Raw genomic sequence first — 21,731 nt, 5'->3', positions numbered from 1 at the left:
CATTCATTATTCTCTGCTGTTCATTCTGGAATACTCCAAACAAATTCAGTCATTGGTGAAAATGCTACAATTCACTTGATGGACAAGGTAGATGGAAAAATATTTTAAAGATTAATAATACATCATTAACTGCAGATGTCTTCTAGTCATTAATGTGTGTTTGCAGAGTAAAAATCTTACGTATTTCAGATTGTTAGCAGACTAAATCACTTTCTGAAATATTATTTCCTATATATTATGAGGCAACAGACTGAGGTCACAGAATACCAGGAAATATTAGACTTTTATTATACAATGCAAGTTTTATTTATCAGCACACGCTGTTCTGAAATCCGTCAAGCTGAAACAGTTTAAATCAGTTTATATTTTACATTAGCAGCCACTATTAACTCAAGTGGACACTATCATTTCTCTCCTTCCATTCCTATTTTGCACTCTCTCTCCTCTCCTCTAAAAATCGATAAATCTAAATAGAAATTGACTAAGAAGCAGGGTATCAACAAGGAAGCAGCATATCTCATTCAATGGTTCTTTCCAGGTGCAGTGGATCAATCGTGTGTGAGAGAGAGGGCAGGTCAATGGACATACAGTGGGGAGAACAAGTATTTGATACACTGCCAATTTTGCAGGTTTTCCCACTTACAAAGCATGTAGAAGTCTGTAATTATTATCATAGGTACTCTTCAACTGTGAGTGACGGAATCTAAAACAAAAATCCAGAAAATCACATTGTATGATTTTTAAGTAATTCATTTGCATTTTATTGCATGACATAAGTATTTGATACATCAGAAAAGCAGAACTTAATATTTGGTACATAAACCGTTGTTTGCAATTACAGAGATCATATGTTTCCTGTAGTTCTTGGCCCACTCCTCCATACAGACCTTCTCCAGATCCTTCAGGTCTTGGGGCTGTCGCTGGGCAATATGGACTTTCAGCTCCCTCCAAAGATTTTCTATTGGGTTCAGGTCTGGAGACTGGCTAGATCCCTCCAGGACCTTGAGATGCTTCTTACGGAGCCACTCCTTAGTTGCCCTGGCTGTGTGTTTCGGGTCGTTGTCATGCTGAAAGACCCAGCCACGACCCATCTTCAATGCTCTTACTGAGGGAAGGAGGTTGTTGGCCAAGATCTCGCGATACATGGCCCCATCCATCCTCCCCTCAATACGGTGCAGTCATCCAGTCCCCTTTGCTGAAAAGTTTCCACCTCCATGCTTCACGTTGGGATGGTGTTCTTGGGGTTGCACTCATCTTTCTTCTTCCTCCAAACACGGCGAGTGGAGTTTAGACCAAAAAGCTCTATGTTTGTCTCATCAGATCATATGACCTTCTCCCATTCCTCCTCTGGATCATCCAGATGTTCATTGGCAAACTTCAGACGGGCCTTGACATGCGCTGGCTTGAGCAGGGGGACCTTGTGTGCGCTGCAGGATTTTAATCCATGGCTGCATAGTGTGTTACTAATGGTTTTCTTTGAGACTGTGGTCCCAGCTTTCTTCAGGTCATTGACCAGGTCCTGCCGTGTAGTTCTGGGCTGATCCCTCACCTTCCTCATGATCATTGATGCCCCACGAGGTGAGATCTTGCATGGAGCCCCAGACTGAGGGAGATTGATCATCATCTTGAATATCTTCCATTTTCTAAAAATTGTGCCAACAGTTGTTGCCTTCTCACCAAGCTGCTTGCCTATTGTCCTGTAGCCCATCCCAGTCTTGTGCAGGTCTACAATTTTATCCCTGATGTCCTTACACAGCTCTCTGGTCTTGGCCATTGTGGAGAGTTTGGAGTCAGTTTGATTGAGTGTGTGGAGAGGTGTCTTTTATACAGGTAACGAGTTCAAACAGGTGCAGTTAATACAGGTAATGAGTGGAGAACAGGAAGGATTCTTAAAGAAAACCTAACAGGTCTGTGAGAGACGGAATTTTTACTGGTTGGTAGGTGATCAAATACTTTTGTCATGCAATAAAATGCAAATTAATTATTTTAAAATGTGATTTTCTGGATTTCTGTTTTAGATTCCGTCCCTCACAGTTGAAGAGTACCTATGATAAAAATGACAGACTTCTACATGCCTTGTAAGTAGGAAAACCTGCAAAATCGGCAGTGTATCAAATACTTGTTCTCCCCACAGTATAGTGACATTTGCTGTAATTGTCCTTTAAGTTGAACTAAAACAACTCAAAAACATACACGCAATGTGATAAATGTTTTTCAATCTTTCTTTAAGGCACAGAGTTGGATGAAAATCTCTAAAACACAATATCAGAACATCCAACATGTTTTAATGTTTTAAATGTGTTAATCAGTAAAAATACCATTCACTAGAAACTAAAGCTATCACACGTAGTGTTAGGAAATAAATAAATGCTGCTCATAAATGAATGACAACCAGCAGTGAAGATTTAAAGGTTTCATCACCACAAAACAACATGGAGGAGAGCATAACTACAACTATTTGTGGTTGACAAGACTGTCGCTAGGCAGCAGTCATTTATACAATAATCATTCATGCATATGTCCAAACCAAGCAAAAAATATACAGAGTTTTAATGTATGGTTAAGGCCTTATGATGGTGAGTTACAAGCATAGGAATAAAGCATAGATAAGAATTATTGTTCTGTCTGATGTCCCAATAGGTCTGCCATCTTACCTGGGACCAGTTCTGTAAACCCACTTAAAACTAGCCATGGACGCGTTTTGTGCGGCAGTTTGCTCCTCAGAAATGACCAAAGATATGAGTGAGGTTGGGATCAATGAACAAGAAACTAGCAGGGTACAATTACTACGGTACAATAATGTACAACATTTTGTTGGTTACAGTAGCAAGCTCTGTTTAATGTACTGTAACTAAAACAGTAATTTGTACAATTAAATGAAATTATAATATCTGTATGAATATACAATACATACAGTATCTCACAAAAGGGAGTACACCCCTCACATTTTTATAAATATTTGATTATCTTTTCATGTGACAACACTGAAGAAATGACACTTTGCTACCATGTAAAGTAGTTTCAGGGTCTTGGTAATCTTCTTATAGCCTAGGCCATCTTTATGTAGAGCAACAATTCTTTTTTTCAGATCCTCAGAGAGTTCTTTGCCATGGGGTGACACATAGAACCTTCAGTGACCATTATGAGGGAGTGTGAGAGCGATGACACCCAATTTAACACACCTGCTCCCCATTCACACCTGAGACCTTGTAACACTTATGAGTCAGATGACACCAGGGAGGGAAAATGGCTAATTGGGCCCAATTTGGACGTTTTCACTTAGGGGTGTACTCACTTTTGTTGCCAGCGGTTTAGACATTAATGGCTGTGTGTTGTGTTATTTTGAGGGACAGCAAATGTACACTGTTATACAAGCTGTACACTCAATACTTTACATTGTAGCAAAGAGTAATTTCTTCAGTGTTGTCACATGAAAAGATATAATCAAATATTTACAAAAAAGTGTACTAAATCTTGTGAGATACTGTACATATATTATAATGTAAAATCGCAGTTTCTTAGTTATCATAGCAAATAAAGAAATTCACATTTGCACTATATTTAAAGTACTATTCTGTGTCTATATTCCTATGTAATTAGATACCAGATACACATTTAGTACTCTTAAATGAATTATTAGTTGAAAACTCTTTTAAATTGATTTGTTTAACAAATCATTGGAGCTGGTTTTGAACAGGTCTAAGGTAAGATGGCTGCTAAATCGGTCCATTCTGATCCATAGGGGCTCTATGACATCAACCTATCAAGTGTTCCATTATCCATTATTATGGTGAAGAGTAGCAGTTACGATGTAGTTGAGTAACACAGTAAAGTAGATAGATGCTGCTGGTGTTTGGATCTAGCATGTGGGCGCTGTCATAGATACATGGCTGTACGCCGTACATGGTTGTGCTTCAGGTACTCTGTCACTCTTAGATACTCTGTTTAGTTAGCTACAATGCAACAATTAAGCTTAGCTTCTGTTAGAAGTTAACCAACTCAAGCAGTTACAATCATTAGGAAAAGTTTGTGATTACAGTAAAAGTTTAATTTTTGCAGAGTTCCAGAATGAAGAATTTCAGATTCCAGATTTTTCTAATCACCATGGAGATGGTCCAGACTTGTACAATGAAGATGGTCGATGGTGTTGCTAAGGCAACTCAGGTTGTAGCCAATCATAGTGTAGTCGGCTAGCCAACTGCTGCAATCAGGAATTGACGTTAGAGGTGACATAATGATTCAAGAACAGTTTTTAAAACTGCATATTAATGGTGGATGTGGTTCCTAAAGTCCTAAAAGTCAGCTATCCTGCTATTTGGAAAATGCATGTTCATGTGTGTGTCTCACCGTGGGATGCCAGGTAACAATCACGACAGCTCAGAAGTCCATTACGAATCCTGACGTCTGTCCCTGAACTGCTGTCACCTAGCTGTCCTTTACAGACTCCACACTGGAAAACAGAGTGAGATAGAATGAGGGAGGAAAAGGAAGGAGGGGTGAAAGGAGAAAGTTAGGAGAGAATGTAATTAATTTATTGACAGAATTAATAGTTTAAAACATTTTTAAGTACATAGAATCCCAGAGCCTAAAAAAAGCATTAAAACCTTAAAACAACTGTAGAGCACATTCCCCTATACCTTAAAACAACTGTAGACCACATTCCCCTATACCTTAAAAACAACTGAAGACCACATTCCCCTATACCTTAAAAACAACTGAAGACCACATTCCCCTATACCTTAAAAACAACTGAAGACCACATTCCCCTAAACCTTAAAACAACTGTAGACCACATTCCCCTATACCTTAAAAACAACTGAAGACCACATTCCCCTATACCTTAAAAACAACTGAAGACCACATTCCCCTATACCTTAAAACAACTGTAGACCACATTCCCCTATACCTTAAAAACAACTGAAGACCACATTCCCCTATACCTTAAAAACAACTGAAGACCACATTCCCCTAAACCTTAAAACAACTGTAGACCACATTCCTCTATACCTTAAAAACAACTGAAGACCACATTCCCCTATACCTTAAAAACAACTGAAGACCACATTCCCCTATACCTTAAAAACAACTGAAGACCACATTCCCCTATACCTTAAAACAACTGTAGAGCATATTCCCCTATACCTTAAAACAACTGTAGAGCATATTCCCCTATACCTTAAAACAACTGTAGAGCATATTCCCCTATACCTTAAAACAACTGTAGAGCATATTCCCCTATACCTTAAAACAACTGTAGAGCATATTCCCCTATACCTTAAAACAACTGTAGAGCATATTCCCCTATACCTTAAAACAACTGTAGAGCATATTCCCCTATACCTTAAAACAACTGTAGAGAATCTTGTAGGTTACATGATGCACTCATTTCATTATTATAATATGAGATATTATGTATTATTCTGTAACTGAATGATGGAAGCTCTTAAGCCAGTGATATGTGATCAGTTATTATTCCAGATTTACAGTATTATTTTAATATTATATTACACAGATGGTGATGTGATCTCTGTGTGTGTGTGTGTGTGTGTGTGTGTGTGTATACCTCAAAGCAGGCTAGGTGATAGTACAGGCCCAGTGTGTGTTTGTGTGTGTGTACCTTAAAGCAGGCTAGGTGGTAGTACAGGCCCAGTGTGTGTTTGTGTGTGTGTGTGTGTGTGTGTGTGTGTATATCTTAAAGCAGGCTAGGTGATAGTACAGGCCCAGTGTGTGTGTGTGTGTGTGTACCTTAAAGCAGGCTAGGTGGTAGTACAGGCCCAGTGTGTCAATGCTCATCGCTGCTCCTTTCTCCAACAGCTGACCACAGCCAGAACACAGACGTTTTCCACTCACACACCTACACACACACACACACACACGCACGCACACACACACACACACAGGGTTGGGATGAGGGAGGGTTGGGATGAGGGAGAGGGTTGGGATGAGGGAGACGGTTTGGATGAAGGAGGGTTGGGATGAGGGAGAGGAGGTGTGTGTCAGTGTGGTGAAGAAGAGAGTTGGGATGAGGGAGGGTTGGGATGAGGGAGCGTTGGGATGAAGGAGGGTTGGCATGAGGAAGAGGGATGTGTCAGGGAGGTGAAGGAGAGGTTTGGGATGAGGGAGAGAAGGTGTGTGTCAGTGTGGTGAAGGAGAGAGTTGGGATGAGGGAGGGTTGGGATGAGGGAGCGTTGGGATGAAGGAGGGTTGTAATGAGTGAGGGTTGGGGTGAGGGAGGGTTGGGATGAGGGAAAGGAGGTGTGTGTCAGTGTGGTGAAAGGGAGGGTTGAGTTAAGGGAGGGTTGGGATGAAGGAGGGTTGGGATGAGGGAGGGTTGTGATGAGTGAGGGTTGGGATGAAGGAGAGTTGGGGTTAGGGAGGGTTGTGATGAGTGAGGGTTGGGGTGAGGGATGGTTGGGATAAGGGAGGGTTGGGATAAAGGAGGGTTGGGATGAGGGAGAGGAGGTATGTGTCAGTGTGGTGAAGGGGAGGGTTGGGATGAGGGAGGGTTGGGATGAGGGAGTGTTGTGATGAGGGATAGTTGGGATAAAGGAGGGTTGGGATGAGGGAGGGTTGGGATGAGGGAGAGGAGGTGTGTGTCAATGTGTCTTTACCTGCTGGGTAAGAATGGTTGAGGTGATGATGATGATATTGACGATGACAAAGGTGAATGTGGGCAGTCATATGATCCTGACCTGGGGACCAAAACACACACACACAGTAAGGACAACTGTAAAGAACACACAGAAACACATCCAGACAAACAAACACACTTACAGACATACAAATAAAACATGGCTTCTACACAACTAAAGGGGAACAACAGTGTGTTTTATGTATTTTTGGTTGCGTCGAGTGTGGATCTCGGATTTTCACTTCTTCACTACAGTGTAGTTGGGTGATTGTTGGGGTGAATCATTACAAACACACCCACACCTCTTTTCAGAGCTGGGCAGGTCTTGCTGGGAGGTGCGGTCCAGAGATGTCATCTGTCCCATAGAGGACTCACTTTCCCATGATGCATCTGTCACAACACAACACTAGTTACCATGGTTGCAATAATAACTTCAACTGCCCATCTTGTATGTGTGTATGTGATTACAATTTCCAGCTTATGGGTTTAGCAAAAAACAAACAATTGGGCCTTAGAATTGGGCATTGGAATAGGTTTAGGGTTAGGTGTTAAAGCTAGGTTAGGTTTAGGGTTAGGTGTTAAAGCTAGGTTAGGTTTAGGGTTAGGTGTTAAAGCTAGGTTAGGTTTAGGGTTAGGTGTTAAAGCTAGGTTAGGTTTAGGGTTAGGTGTTAAAGCTAGGTTAGGTTTAGGGTTAGGTGTTAAAGCTAGGTTAGGTTTAGGGTTAGGTGTTAAAGCTAGGTTAGGTTTAGGGTTAGGTGTTAAAGCTAGGTTAGGTTTAGGGTTAGGTGTTAAAGCTAGGTTAGGTTTAGGGTTAGGTGTTAAAGCTAGGTTAGGTTTAGGGTTAGGTGTTAAAGCTAGGTTAGGTTTAGGGTTAGGTGTTAAAGCTAGGTTAGGTTTAGGGTTAGGTGTTAAAGCTAGGTTAGGTTTAGGGTTAGGTGTTAAAGCTAGGTTAGGTTTAGGGTTAGGCATAGAGGTTAGGTTACTGAGGTAAGGGTTAGGGAATGGGGCTAAGGGATAGTGAACATGGAATTCTGGGTTCTAGATCCCCATAGGAGTGTATTTATATATATTGTATGTGAGTGTGTGTTTTATGTGTAAGTAACTCACCCGGTGTAAATGGTACCGGGGTCATGGCATGCTGATCCTGGCTATTTTCATAAGCACTTGCTTCTGACTTATAAATCTGAGGTGCTGGAGCGATTGGTTCAGTCTTATAGATCTGCAGTGCTGGAGCGATTGGTTCAGTCTTGTAGATCTGAGGTGCTGGAGCGATTGGTTCAGTCTTATAGATCTGCGGTGCTGGAGCGATTGGTTCAGTCTTATAGATCTGAGGTGCTGGAGCTATTGGTTCAGTCTTATAGATCTGCGGTGCTGGAGCGATTGGTTCAGTCTTATAGATCTGAGGTGCTGGAGCGATTGGTTCAGTCTTATAGATCTGCGGTGCTGGAGCGATTGGTTCAGTCTTATAGATCTGAGGTGCTGGAGCTATTGGTTCTATCTGAATAGAGATCTGTATGGGTGGGGCTTGAAAAAGATGTGTCGCTGTCTCCTCCAGGATCTTCCTCTCCTTGGAAAACAAAGTAAACATAACTTTACCTAATGCTTAAGCCTTATGTATCTGTGCAAAAACTAAAAACAATGTAATAGAGCAAACTCTGAAGGTTAATGTATTTGTGCTAAAACTAAAAACAATGAATTAGAGCAAACTCTGAAGGTTAATGTATCTGTGCTAAAACTAAAAACAATGTATTAGAGCTAGCCCTGAAGGTTTATGTATCAGTGGTAAAGACTAATGTGTATTTTACCTCTTCGTTGTGTCTCCTCTCCTCCTCCTCCACCTCTGTCTGCGCTCTCTCCCACTCCACCTTCAGCTTCTCCTGCTCCCTCAGGTACTCCTCCTGCCCACACACAGACACATGTATGTCTCACACATGAAATTAGATTTCAAACATACATGTAATCTCCACACACCCACCCAGACCTGTAGGAGTCGTTCCTGCTCCTGCTGCCACTTCTCCTGGCGGCTCCTCTCCTCCTCTGGATTCCAGACCCAGTGATTAACGCGCTTAGCCAGGTTTAACATGGGGCTTTCAATCTAATACACACCCACACACAGAAATGGAAAAAAGGTATTATGACAGGACAGGTGTTGTTCTGCTACTGTAGAATCAGGATCAGGGTTCTAGTATGATGATCAGGTTCTAGAAGTGATGGTTGGGTTCAATAATTAAGGTTTGGTTCTAGAATAAAAATCAGGCTCTAGAATAAAGGTCAGGTTCTAGAATAAACATCATATTCTAGCAATAAGATCAGGTACTAGATTAAATATTAGGATCTATTTAAAAGATATGGCTCTACAATAAAGGTCCAGTTCTAGAATAAACATAATATTCTAGGTTAGCGACAGTAAAGATTAGGTTCTAGAGTAAAGGTCAGGTTCTACAATGATAATAATAAACTATAATGGTACTTACAGTCACACTGCTCCCCTGATGTCCTTCTGTGAAAGGAAAAGAAATCACACACCCAAAAAAGTTAGCTACAGCAACAGTAAGCTAACTGGAACTCTGGGTAACTCTGGAGCTGTACCTGTCACAGATGATGAGTAGGTGTTCTGGTTGCTAAGCCATGTAGAATCAGACCCCAACTCTTCCCCTGATCTTCTTGACAACCCCACAGAGCTGTTTACCTGAAATAACATTAATAAGAACATCAGAACCAATCAGTCAGCCAGCAAACCAATCAGATACAATCAGTCAGCCATCAAACCAATCAGATGCAATCAGTCAGCCATCAAACCAATCAGATGCAATCAGTCAGCCAACAAATCAATCAGATGCAATCAGTCAGCCATCAAACCAATCAGAACCAATCAGTCAGCCAGCAAACCAATCAGAACCAATCAGTCAGCCAGCAAACCAATCAGATACAATCAGTCAGCCATCAAACCAATCAGATACAATCAGTCAGCCATCAAACCAATCAGATACAATCAGTCAGCCATCAAACCAATCAGATACAATCAGTCAGCCAGCAAACCAATCAGATGCAATCAGTCAGCCAGCAAATCAATGGAAATGGCTCCCCCCTGTGTGTTGCTAGGTGTGTCTGAGGGGCGTGGCTGCAGTTATGTCTAGGCAAGTTTAGTTGTGATGGTCGTGGTGACAACACACTTTCTCCCATTAGTCAGGGCACTGATGGTGGACACATCTTCATTCTTATTGGCTGGGCATTGTTTAGAGGGAAAAGAGGAGGGGGAGGGGAGGGAAAAGGAGGGGGCAGTCTCTACCTGTAGAATCATGAAAATAAAAACTATGTAAACAACTCACTGCTTTTTTTAATATATTCTTGACGCCATTTATCAACATATCATATGCCTAAGAACATATACATACTGCTGTACATTCAATCTCCTGCAGCCTTGTTAGCCAGCTTGCAGTCTGTTTGATATGTTATACATTAGCTCTGGCTTTTTAACAGAACATTGCCAACCAGTACATTTTGAAAATACATAAATGTGACGATACGGACAATATGTTGTCTCATAAATGTGACGATACGGACAATATGTTGTCTCTCATAAATGTGACGATACGGACAATATGTTGTCTCTCATAAATGTGACGATACGGACAATATGTTGTTTCTCATAAATGTGACGATACGGACAATATGTTGTCTCATAAATGTGACGATACGGACAATATGTTGTCTCTCATAAATGTGACGATACGGACAATATGTTGTTTCTCATAAATGTGACGATACGGACAATATGTTGTCTCTCATAAATGTGACGATACGGACAATATGTTGTTTCTCATAAATGTGACGATACGGACAATATGTTGTTTCTCATAAATGTGACGATACGGACAATATGTTGTTTCTCATAAATGTGACGATACGGACAATATGTTGTTTCTCATAAATGTGACGATACGGACAATATGTTGTCTCTCATAAATGTGACGATACGGACAATATGTTGTCTCATAAATGTGATGATACGGACAATATGTTGTCTCATAAATGTGACGATACGGACAATATGTTGTCTCATAAATGTGTTGATGCAAATATGCCACTATTAGACCACCAAACTCGCCAACCACTTGCTCATATATGTATATACCTTGACAGGCTGGTGTCCGGTTTGTGGGTCCTTGACAGGCTGGTGTCCAGTTTGTGGGTCCTTGACAGGCTGGTGTCCGGTCTGTGGGTCCTTGACAGGCTGGTGTCCGGTCTGTGGGTCCTTGACAGGCTGGTGTCCGGTCTGTGGGTCCTTGACAGGCTGATGTCCGGTCTGTGGGTCCTTGACAGGCTGGTGTCCGGTCTGTGGGTCCTTGACAGGCTGATGTCCGGTCTGTGGGTCCTTGACAGGCTGGTGTCCGGTCTGTGGGTCCTTGACAGGCTGGTGTCCAGTTTGTGGGTCCTTGACAGGCTGGTGTCCGGTTTGTGGGTCCTTGACAGGCTGGTGTCCGGTTTGTGGGTCCTTGACAGGCTGGAGTCCAGTTTGTGGGTCCTTGACAGGCTGGTGTCCGGTCTGTGGGTCCTTGACAGGCTGGTGTCCGGTCTGTGGGTCCTTGACAGGCTGGTGTCCGGTCTGTGGGTCCTTGACAGGCTGGTGTCCGGTATGTGGGTCCATAACGGGCTGGTGTCCAGTCTGTGGGTCCTTGTGGAACTGGTGTCCGGTCTGTGAGTCCATAATGGGCTGATGTCCAGTCTGTGGGTCCTTGACAGGCTGGTGTCCGGTCTGTGGGTTCTTGACAGGCTGGTGTCTGGTCTGTGGGTCCCTGAGAGGCTGTTGTCCGGTCTGTGGGTTCTTGACAGGCTGGTGTCTGATCTGTGGGTCTTTGAAAAGCTGGTGTCCGGTCTGTGGGATCTTGACAGGCTGAAGACTGAGCCGGCTGTAGGGCTTGGCTGTAAGGAGAGGGAGGGGGCGGGGGGGGGGGTGATATAGGAGGGGGGACTGTGTGTTGTGTCTGTGGTTCTGTGTGGTTCTGCGGTTTGTGTTGTGTCACTGGTTCTGTGTGGTTCTGCTGTGTTAGTGGTGTTGCTTTAGTGTATTGATTGTGGTCTTGCTGTGTGTCAGTCGGTCTGGACTCCTGGTCAGTCTTAGTTTTGCTGGATTCACCATCTGTTCTGGTTCCACCTGGTACCAGGTTCTGGTCGGTACCGGTGGTTTTAGACACAGGGTTCTGTTTAATATGGTTCTGGGTACTAGTAGTTCTAGGGAGCTGCAGACTTTCTAGCGTGGCATCGCTGATGGTGAAGCGGAGCGCATAACGGTGAAGAACCATTGCTGCTTCCTCTTTAGACCCTGCTCTCTTGTATGCAGCACATAGCTCCGCCTCCCTGCGCTCTCTGTGGAAAGAGAGGGGAGGAGTTAGAAGCTTGTGAGATAAGTACTGACAATTACTCAAATCTCCTCTTGCTCTCTATGCTCTCCTTCGTACTTCTCCTCTACAATCTCTCTGTAGGTTTTGATATTCTTTTTCTGGGCATGGCCTTCCTCCTCCTTCATCCTTCTCTCCATCATCTTCCTCTCCTCCTCCTTCCGGATGAGATCCTGAGACACACCACGGCGCCGACTCTTCCACCGAGCCAGATCCTAGACAGAAGAAAGGAGAGCACATCAGTCTGTCTGCACATCTGTCTGTCTGTCTGCACATCAGTCTGTCTGCACATCTGTCTGTCTGTCTGTACATCAGTCTGTCTGACTCTTCCACCGAGCCAGATCCTCGACAGAAGAAAGGATCAGTCTGTCTGCACATCTGTCTGTCTGTCTGTACATCAGTCTGTCTGCACATCTGTCTGTCTGTCTGTCTGTACATCAGTCTGTCTGTCTGTACACCAGTCTGTCTGTACATCAGTCTGTCTGTCTGTACATCAGTCTGTCTGCACATCTGTCTGTCTGTACATCTGTCTGTCTGACTCTTCCACAGAGCCAGATCCTAGACAGAAGAAAGGAGAGCACATCAGTCTGTCTGTCTGTTTGCCAGTACATCTGTCTGTCTGTCTGCACATCAGTCTGTCTGTACATCTGTCTGTCTGTCTGTACATCAGTCTGTCTGTCTGTACATCAGTCTGTCTGTACATCTGTCTGTCTGTCTGTTTGATTGTTTGTTTGCCTGTACATCGGTCTTTCTGTGTTTCTGTCTGTCTGCTTGATTGTCTGTCTGTTTGATTGTCTGTTTGTCTGTACGTCTGTCTGTACGTCTGTCTGTCTGTCTTACATTTCTCCACTCCTCTTCCTCCTCCTGACAATAAGTGTATTGATCCTGCATGCGCTTGTATCGTGATTGGCCCAGATGCTCCATTAGACCTGCCCCCTCCAGTTCATAGGGCATGTCAATCATGCTCATGCTCCTGCAAAGGAAGCACAAAACAGGAAGTCATGATGTCAACAAACATATCTAAGACTATCGGAGCATTTATCAGAAAATGGATGTTAATTCCCTTTCAGTCAGTATGATATATTGGGTATGTGCTCTCAAGGAGTCAAACACACCTTTCAAGGCCAATGAGGGTTTGAGCCGGACTGGAAGCTGCTTCATATTTAAGTACAGCAGCACTTTTGTCATTGTCTGTTTACTGCAACCTGGGTGCTGATCTACTTTCCAGGATTCACCCCTCGGTAGTCTCCCAGACTGTGGGAGCTGTTTGGTGCATTACTTTATGCATTGCAAGATAACATGCATTGTTTTCTCTAAATTGTCGATCATATCATTGACCCTTCCTATACACGTTTCCCCAGAGGGACCTGATCCTTTCCCTCCTGTACATATTTACCCAGAGGGACCTGAACCATTCCCTCCTGTACATATTTACCCAGAGGGACCTGATCCATTCCCTCCTGTACATATTTACCCAGAGGGACCTGATCCATTCCCTCCTGTACATGTTTACCCAGAGGGACCTGATCCATTCCCTCCTGTACATGTTTACCCAGAGGGATCTGATTCAGACCTTCCTGTACATGTTTCCCCAGAGGGACTTGATTCAGACCCTCATATACACGTTTCCCCAGAGGGACCTGATTCAGACCCTCTTGTACACGTTTCCCCAGAGGGACCTGGTTCAGACCCTCTTGTACACGTTTCCCCAGGGGGACCTGATTCAGACGCTCCTGTACACGTTTCCCCAGAGGGACCTGATTCAGACCCTCATGTACACGTTTCCCCAGAGGGACCTGATTCAGACCCTCCTATACATGTTTTTCCAGAGGGAAATGATTCAGACCCTCCTGTATATGTTTTTCCAGAGGGACCTGATTCAGACCCTCTTGTACATGTTTCCCCAGAGGGACCTGATTCAGACCTTCCTGTACATGTTTCCCCAGAGGGACCTGATTCAGACCCTCCTGTATATGTTTTTCCAGAGGGACCTGATTCAGACCCTCCTGTACATGTTTCCCCAGAGGGACCTGATTCAGACCCTCCTGTACATGTTTCCCCAGAGGGACCTGATTCAGACGCTCCTGTACATGTTTTTCCAGAGGGACCTGATTCAGACCCTCCTGTACATGTTTCCCCAGAGGGACCTGATTCAGACCCTCCTGTACATGTTTCCCCAGAGGGACCTGATTCAGACCCTCCTGTACATGTTTCCCCAGAGGGACCTGATTCAGATCCTGCAAGAGTGGTTCATGTTCTATAAAAGTAAACACTTTATTCCTTCTTCAGAAAATGTTGATTATTGTCATGACCTCATTAACATACACACTGAAAACATTCCAAAATCATTGTGTAGCAGTGTGTTATTGTGATTGTGTGTGTGTGTGTGGGGGGGGGGGGGGGGTTGTGTGTGACCTTGCTGGAGTATCCAGGTGTCAGTCTGAGAGACTTACTCTGACTCCTCCGACGTACTGCACACTCTCCTGCTCAACCTGCAAGGGAAGGGAGTAAGGTTAATATTCTGACAGACAGTGGAGACATATCCGCTGTGTGTGTATGGTGTGTAGGAGACTGCTTGTGGTGTGTGTGTGTGGTGTGTGCGAGGTGTGTGCCTGTGTGTGTGGTGTGGGTGTGAGGTGTGTGTGGTGTGTGTGTGTGTTTGGTGTGTAGAAGACTGTGTGGTGTGTGTGGTGTGGGTGTGAGGTGAGTGTGAGTGTGATGCGTGTAGAAGATTGTGTGTGATGTGGGTGTGAGGTGTGTGTGAGTGTGTGTATGGTGTGTAGGAGACTGTGTGTGTGTGGTGTGTGTGTTTGTGAGTGTGTATGGTGTGTAGGAGACTGTGTGTGTGGTGTGTGAGTGTTTGTGAGTGTGTGTATGGTGTGTAGGAGACTGTGTGTGTGGTGTGGGTGTGAGGTGAGTGTGTGTATGGTGTGTAGGAGACTGTGTGTGGGGTGTGTGAGTGTTTGTGAGTGTGTGTATGGTGTGTAGGAGACTGTATGCGTGTGTTGTGTGCGAGGTGTGTGCCTGGATGTGTGGTGTGTGTGAGTGTGTATGGTGTGTAGGAGATTGTGGTGTGAGTGTGTGTGTGTGGTTTGTGTGAGAGTGTGGTGTGTGTGTTATATAGTATCTCACATCATTGTAGGCAGATCATCGTCTTCCAGCCAGAACGTTCTTCTGTGAGACTCTCCACCCACCTTTCTGCTCTCCTCTTTATTCCCAAGCTCTCTTTCTATCCCTCCCTCTATTCCTTCCTCAATCCCTCCCTCCATCTCTTTCTCCTTTTCTCTTTCCTTCCCCCCCTCATCTCCTCTCCCCTCACTTATCTGGTCGAGAGGTGGGGGGGTGGTGGGAGGGTTGGAGGAAGGAGGAGGAGTGGGGGAGAGAGATAGGTTGTCCTCCCTCACTAAAAGACACTTCCTGGTTGTGGTTTTGGAGGGCATGGCTACAGGTCCTGCTGCTGGGGAAACGCAGCTGCTGAAAGACGGGCCAATGACATCATTAACAGGGGACGGAGTTTAACACAAATCAGACCAAACCAGAGATGGAAGACAAAGATTATCCAGTTAACCCCTCTGGTCGACATATCGTCCCCCCGAGCAACACCTCTCATCTGGATGGGTTAGGATGTTCTATTATGGACGAAACCATTAACATGGGAAACATATGCTCACTAGACGAGGACACGCCCACTTACAAATACTGGAAACAAAAACAAATTAAATAATGTGGTATTGAGCCTTATCCAATGTCTTTGACCAAGTCTAGTGATCACAGACACATTTGAGACTAAACCAAGCGATCACAAACACAGAAAAAACCAAACCAAATGGTCACAGAGACATAGTAGACCAAACCAAATGATCACAGAGACATAGTAGAGCAAACCAAATGATCACAGAGACATAGTAGACCAAACCAAATAATCATCAACACACAGTAGACCAAACTAAGCCATTAGAGACACATATTAGGCCAAACCAATTAACAAACCAAGTGAAACGAGAGCACCAGAAAAATACTGGTCAAACCACTCCAATAGACACGAACTGTGAGCTATCAATACACACACACACACAAACATACTGTATCAGCAAACAGACTGCCATTATCAGCAGACAGACAGGTAGTATCAGTAGACAGACAGGTTAGTATCAGTAGACAGACAGGTAATATCAACAGACAGAGAGGTAGTATCAACAGACAGGTAGTATCAGTAGACCGAGAGGTAGTGTCAGCAGACAGACAGGTAATATCAGCAGCGGGTCATCAGTTAGTTCAGTCATTAAATCTACCTGTCTGGCTGCTGTCTCTGTTTGCTGAGAGGTTTCGCTCCACCTCTCAAATGTTGGGCTGCACCAGGTACGGGCAGGAAGAGGTTAAACGAGTGGCTGTGTCCTCCCATGCTACGCTGGTATTCCCTGGTCCTGCGAGCCAACATATCGTCCTTCTCTAGGTCAGGTACAGTGCTCTCTTCTTCATCATCACCATCATCATCATAGCTATCATTTCGGGGGACGGGTGACCTGACAACCGTTGCCATGTCGGTGTGCTGTTGAGGCGTTTCTGCGAAACACCAGGGTTGTTGTCGCTTCCTGTCTGTGACTACTTCTTGTACGGGGCGTTTGGAACCCGGCAGAGGCAGGATGGGGTTCATGTTATCCCTCTGGAGGTCCAGAACCTTCCCATCATCCTCCTCTTCCTCTCTCTCTCCCCTCTCGCTCTCTAACAGAGGAGGGGTCACGGTGGGGGGGTCGTACTTCAGAGGCTGGTTCTGTGAGACATTGACTCCGCCCATGTGGCTGTGAGGTCATCAAAAGGGGGAGGAGGATTAGATGCTGTGACCATGGTAAACATAAGAACCTGAAATAACAAACACCACCTTTTCATACAGACACAAAAACATTTACACACGTGCGCAAACCCACAGACACACATACATACATAAACACACACACTCGTATTACGCATGACACACATACATAAACACACACACACACTCATATTACGCATGACACACATACATACATAAACACACACACTCGTATTACGCATGACACACATACATACCAACCCTTACTAACCCTAACCTTTACTAGCCCTAACCCTACAGCAGCTAACATAAAACAGGTATCTATTAGCCAACCTAGTGACTCATTATATATGATCAATTATATAGTTAATATATCAGTTAGATACATGATGTCATCACCCACAGACCTAGTGACTCATGGTCAATTATACAGTAACTATAGGCATTAAATACATGATGTCATTAACAGACCTAGTGACTCATGGTCAATTATACAGTAACTATAGGCATTAGATACATGATGTCATTAACAGACCTAGTGACTCATGGTCAATTATACAGTAACTATAGGCATTAGATACATGATGTCATTAACAGACCTAGTGACTCATGGTCAATTATACAGTAACTATAGGCATTAGATACATGATGTCATTAACAGACCTAGTGACTCATGGTCAATTATACAGTAACTATAGGCATTAGATACATGATGTCATTAACAGACCTAGTGACTCATGGTCAATTATACAGTAACTATAGGCATTAGATACATGATGTCATTAACAGACCTATTGATTCATGGTCAGTTTTATAGGCACAATAGCTATTTGATAGACCATCAACAAACAGGAGCTGAGCAGAAAACTAAATAATAAAGACTAAAAGGAACAGCCAGAGCAGAGTCCAGTCCAACACTATAATAGACCAACACTATAACAACCAGAGCAGAGTCCAGTCCAACACTATAATAGACCAACACTATAACAGCCAGAGCAGAGTCCACTCCAACACAATAACAGCCAGAGCAGAGTCCAGTCCAACACTATAACAGACCAACACTATAACAGACCAACACTATAACAACCAGAGCAGAGTCCAGTCCAACACAATAACAGCCAGAGCAGAGTCCAGTCCAACACTATAACAGACCAACACTATAACAGACCAACACTATAACAACCAGAGCAGAGTCCAGTCCAACACTATAATAGACCAACACTATAACAGCCAGAGCAGAGTCCAGTCCAACACAATAACAGCCAGAGCAGAGTCCAGTCCAACACAATAACAGCCAGAGCAGAGTCCAGTCCAACACTATAATAGACCAACACTATAACAGCCAGAGCAGAGTCCAGTCCAACACAATAACAGCCAGAGCAGAGTACAGTCCAACACAATAACAGCCAGAGCAGAGTCCAGTCCAACACTATTATAGACCAACACTATAACAGACCAACACTATAACAACCAGAGCAGAGTCCAGTCCAACACTATAATAGACCAACACTATAACAGCCAGAGCAGAGTCCAGTCCAACACAATAACAGCCAGAGCAGAGTCCAGTCCAACACAATAACAGCCAGAGCAGAGTCCAGTCCAACACTATAATAGACCAACACTATAACAGCCAGAGCAGAGTCCAGTCCAACACAATAACAGCCAGAGCAGAGTACAGTCCAACACAATAACAGCCAGAGCAGAGTCCAGTCCAACACTATTATAGACCAACACTATAACAGTCTAACACTATAACAGACCAACACTACAACAGACCAACACTATAACAGATCAACACTATAACAGCCAGAGCAGAGTCCTGTTTCATCCTGACCCTGTTTGGCCCAGTATGAGCCTGTCCCGTTTGGCCCTGTTTGGCCCCATATGAGCCTGTCCCATTTGGCCCAGTATGAGCCTGTCCCCATTCTGGTCTATGTCGACCACGCAAAATCAGGAAGGACTTCTTCTAAAACTCCCATAACTATATGTAAGAAGTGACACATTCTTACCGTTTATAACTTTCCAGGAGAGGTTATTACAAGCATAACTGAGCCTGGTCCATAACAGAATCATACCACACCAGTTCAGACCAGTTTAGACTCGTTCAGACCAGTTTACACCAGTTTGGACCTGTTCATATAGTCCTCATCCAGGTCGTACCTGTCCGTCTGCACAGGGAGCTGGGAGCGCAGCCCCATGATCGGCATGGTAATGGTTGTCTTGAACTGCAGTTTCCGTAACAACTCAGACTCCCCTTGCTTTGGAGACTTGATTGGCTGTTCATTCAGCTCTGTCACACCCCCAAAGGTCACAAACTTAGAATGACATCGGAATGACCCTGTCGCCGGGGTGAGGATGTCAGGGGTCCCAGGTTTCTTCAGGCATGCCCAAAACACAGGGGAGGGGCTAGACTCACTACACACACACCCACACAAACACACACCCACACAAACACACACCCAAACTATAGGACACTGTTGTCTGACCGCAAAATGTTTCCTAGTTATCCATGCTAATGAAAACTTTACAGATCCCATAGAATGACATCACAACTGGCACAAATAAATCTTATTGAGGCTCTCCCACACACACACACACACAAACCCACACACACCCCACCATACACACACACACACACACACACTACTGCCAAACACAAAATCCTGTGCCAATACTATGCTATGACTAAATAGTGAGTGTTTGTACTAGTGAATGTGTGTATCTGTGTGTATGATTGTGTATGAGTTGAATGTATGTATGTGTGCTTATTTCTTTTTTTGTACCTGTGTGTGGGTGCGTGTAGATGTGTGTGTGTTAGACACCTGGGTTCAGCCATCTTGAGTCTTTCCCATCTATCCAGATCTGAACGGGTGATTGAAGCAGGGACGAAGCTCATTGGTCCATCTCTATGTGATGGGAGTTGCCTACTTTGGGCCTTCCTCCTAGCGAGGTCATCTTTTGTCTTATTGGGCAATCGGACCTTAACTCCTCTCCCTGTGCCCTCTTCTTCCTCCTCCTCATCTTGCTGAGAGGAGGGGTTTAAGAAGGGGTTGTTCCTGCGAATGATGATGTCACACTCTGCCTCACTAACCAATCACAGAGTAACCCACAGCAGTCACACACACAGACACACACACACAGTCACACACACAGACACACACAGACACACACACAGACACACACAGACACACACACACAGTCACACACACAGACACACACAGACACACACACAGACACACACAGACACACACACAGACACACACAGTCACACACACAGACACACACAGACACACACACAGACACACAAGAGGCAGCAGACGGACAACAACCCACAGACAAACATTTGTTCCACAGAAAATAAATAAGAGAAACCCACATGACCATGACAACATCCAATTGGGAAAGAGAAAGAGAACAGGGATGAGTGTGATGTCATAAACAGGAAGTCAAAGCAAGAAAGGAGATAAAAGGAATTGCTCACATGCAGACACCTCCACCCCCAACATCCCTCTAACCTGGTCCTCTCCACCTCCACCCCCAACATCCCTTTAACCTGGTTCTCTCCACCTGAACCCCCAACATCCCTCTAACCTGGTCCTCTCCACCTCCACCCCCAACATCCCTTTAACCTGGTTCTCTCCACCTCCACCCCCAACATCCCTTTAACCTGGTCCTCTCCACCTGAACCCCCCCATCCCTCTAACCTGGTCCTCTCCACCTCCACCCCCAACATCCCTTTAACCTGGTTCTCTCCACCTCCACCCGCCCAACATCCTCCTAACCTGGTTCTCTCCACCTCCACCCGCCCAACATCCTCCTAACCTGGTCATCTCCACCTCCACCTGCCCAACATCCTCCTAACCTGGTCATCTCCACCTCCACCCGCCCAACATCCCTCTAACCTGGTCATCTCCACCTGAACCCCCAACATCCCTCTAACCTGGTCCTCTCCACCTGAACCCCCCATCCCTTTAACCTGGTTCTCTCCACCTCCACCCCCAACATCCCTCTAACCTTGTCCTTCTCTCCACCTCCACCCCCAACATCCCTCTAACCTTGTCCTTCTCTCCACCTCCATCCTCTCCATCAAGGCCCGATGTGAGGCCTGCCTGATGTTCTCCCACACCTGTCTGTCTCTCTGGCTGCAGGCTGGGGCAGGTATATACTGGTGTGTCCTGGGAGCAGCATGAGGTCGTGGGTTGCGTCGGGAGGCAAGGTCGTCTCTACGGATGTCAGGAACTGTCCTGACCCCTCCACTCTCTGCCTCCCCCTCTGAATCAGAGTCCCATGTAGCCTTCTGGTTGGTCAGGAAGTCATTGTGACAACGAAGGATGATGTCAGGGGACGGTGATCTCACTTCTTGTTGCTCAAAAGGGGGGGTTGGTCTGGAGATGGGGTTGGTAATGCATCATTAGGACCATGATGCCATGCTTTGAGATGTCCATGCTGCCAGTGTTCATCACACACACACACACACATATACATACTCATACACACACACATGTACAGATATACTGTAATACACAAACACACACACATATACACACACACACACAAAAATACTTTAATACACAAACACACACACACACACACATATATACTGTAATACACCAACACACATACACACACATACAGATATACTGTAATACACAAACACACACATACACACACACACACACATACAGATATACTGTAATACACAAACACACACACATACAGATATACTGTAATACACAAACACACACACACACATACAGATATACTGTAATACACCAACACACACACACACACATACTGTAGTACACAAACACACACACACACACACACATACAGATATAGTATAATACACACACACACACACATACAGATACACTATAATACACACACACAC

The 21,731-nt window shown here is 44.5% G+C and overlaps 1 long non-coding RNA gene across 1 annotated transcript in view; it reads right to left on the bottom strand.

Annotated features, from left to right (window-relative positions):
* Positions 1 to 3,446: 3,446 nt before the first annotated feature.
* LOC105010416 overlaps positions 3,447 to 21,731 on the bottom strand; it is a 38,675-nt gene continuing 20,390 nt past the window's right edge. Inside the window, exons 11-30 of the long non-coding RNA XR_004575502.1 lie at positions 20,896 to 21,225; positions 19,663 to 19,926; positions 19,001 to 19,255; positions 16,323 to 16,829; positions 15,350 to 15,504; positions 15,163 to 15,307; positions 14,484 to 14,522; positions 12,871 to 13,003; positions 12,091 to 12,245; positions 10,767 to 11,998; positions 9,221 to 9,320; positions 9,106 to 9,131; positions 8,613 to 8,726; positions 8,437 to 8,529; positions 7,739 to 8,198; positions 6,934 to 7,021; positions 6,612 to 6,692; positions 5,746 to 5,854; positions 4,348 to 4,450; positions 3,447 to 4,201 (exon numbers count right to left, since the gene is read on the bottom strand). This is a non-coding gene — a long non-coding RNA (uncharacterized LOC105010416). The remainder of the gene's footprint in view (positions 4,202 to 4,347; positions 4,451 to 5,745; positions 5,855 to 6,611; positions 6,693 to 6,933; positions 7,022 to 7,738; positions 8,199 to 8,436; positions 8,530 to 8,612; positions 8,727 to 9,105; positions 9,132 to 9,220; positions 9,321 to 10,766; positions 11,999 to 12,090; positions 12,246 to 12,870; positions 13,004 to 14,483; positions 14,523 to 15,162; positions 15,308 to 15,349; positions 15,505 to 16,322; positions 16,830 to 19,000; positions 19,256 to 19,662; positions 19,927 to 20,895; positions 21,226 to 21,731) is intronic.

The sequence above is a fragment of the Esox lucius genome, chromosome 25, assembly GCF_011004845.1.
Source record: "Esox lucius isolate fEsoLuc1 chromosome 25, fEsoLuc1.pri, whole genome shotgun sequence".
NCBI classification, from domain to species: domain Eukaryota; kingdom Metazoa; phylum Chordata; class Actinopteri; order Esociformes; family Esocidae; genus Esox; species Esox lucius.
This window is presented reverse-complemented; position numbering and strand designations above follow the sequence as displayed.